This window comes from Penaeus monodon, chromosome 20 (assembly GCF_015228065.2).
Source record: "Penaeus monodon isolate SGIC_2016 chromosome 20, NSTDA_Pmon_1, whole genome shotgun sequence".
NCBI classification, from domain to species: Eukaryota; Metazoa; Arthropoda; class Malacostraca; order Decapoda; family Penaeidae; genus Penaeus; species Penaeus monodon.
The window spans coordinates 4,450,508-4,452,006 of NC_051405.1; the positions used below are offsets into that span (position 1 = coordinate 4,450,508).

Here is a 1,499-nt window from a genome sequence, read left to right on the forward strand (position 1 = left end):
TTTAATGATAGAAATGAAGAAAATTACTTCTAACCAAGCAAGGGATAGGTAGATCAATAAAAAGCTGCTAACTTTTTTCTTAATCGGTTAAATTCCGTTTATTATATTCCTGTTATTATAGTGTAAAAACACATTACATTTTCATTGTAAAACTAAAGGTAAAAGTCCTTTTAAAAACACTGTACTATAAATAGAAAAATATTTACAGATATTAATTATCTCCCTTGCAGCTTCAATGCAATGCTCTATTATAAGCTATATGAATGAATTACTATAAATATTAAAACAATAACCCAAAGCAAAAAAACTTAGTATATAAATCTTCATATTATTATCCTGTAAAAACTGTAAACTTTTAGATGAAGTTATAATAAAAGAATAAATACCCTGCCCTCCATAATATTCAGAGCAACCTATACCACCAACCTTTTGATAATTTCTCCCTTCTTCTAATATTTTTTTCTGGTAACATAAGTAGATAAAAAAGGTATAAATCATATAGAATCTGAAAAAACAACCAAACCATAAGCATTTAGAGAATTAAGTTGATAATTAACAGTATTTAAATTTAATATATAACCTAAAATACCTCTAATTGATATTACAATCAAAGCTAATCATTTAAAAAAGGTCTTATACAGATCATATAAGGAAAAAGAAAAAATTAATCAAGCTAATCTTGCTCCACCAAAAATAGCTCCTACACCTGAACCAAATATAGGATTAGTTATAACTTTACTTTCATCACTAATAGAAATAAATTTCCTAAATTAAAATCACCTGATAAAGTATAATAAACAAAGCGTATTGTATAGCAAATTGTTAAACCCGCAGCTAAGGCGTATAATAAAAAGGAAAATATATTAATAGTAGATATAAAAACAACATTTAAAATTATATCTTTAGATACAAACCGCCAAAATGAACACCACCAAACTAAATTAGATAAATTTATATACTATATATACTCGTTAAAGGTATATGATAAACTAAACCTCCCATCATTCGAATATCTTGATATTCTTTAATACTATGAATTATAGATCCTGCACATATAAATAAAAGAGCTTTAAATAATGCATGAACTAATAAATGAAAAAAAAAAAAGATCAGCATAACCTAATGATAAAATTCTTATTATAAAACCCAATTGACTTAAAGTAGATAAAGCAATAATTTTTTCAAGTCATATTCAAAATTAGCTCCTAGACCAGCTATAAATATAGTTAAACCAGATAGTAATAACAACAGTCTTTGACATAAACGTCCTTCTAAAGCAGGACTAAATCGAATTGATAAATAAACTCCAGCTGTAACTAAAGTAGAGGAATGAACTAAAGCAGAGACAGGTGTAGGAGCGGCTATAGCAGCAGGTAATCAAGCTGAAAAGGGAATTTGAGCTCTTTTACTTATAGCAGCCAAAACCACCAAACTATATAGTAAGCTATCAATATTTACTATAGATATATTATCTACATAAAACAGGAAATTTCATCCCC

The 1,499-nt window shown here is 26.8% G+C and overlaps 1 pseudogene; it reads right to left on the reverse strand.

Moving 5' to 3' along the window:
* The window catches only part of LOC119585550, a 4,617-nt pseudogene that overhangs the window by 2,844 nt on the left and 274 nt on the right, over positions 1 to 1,499 (reverse strand).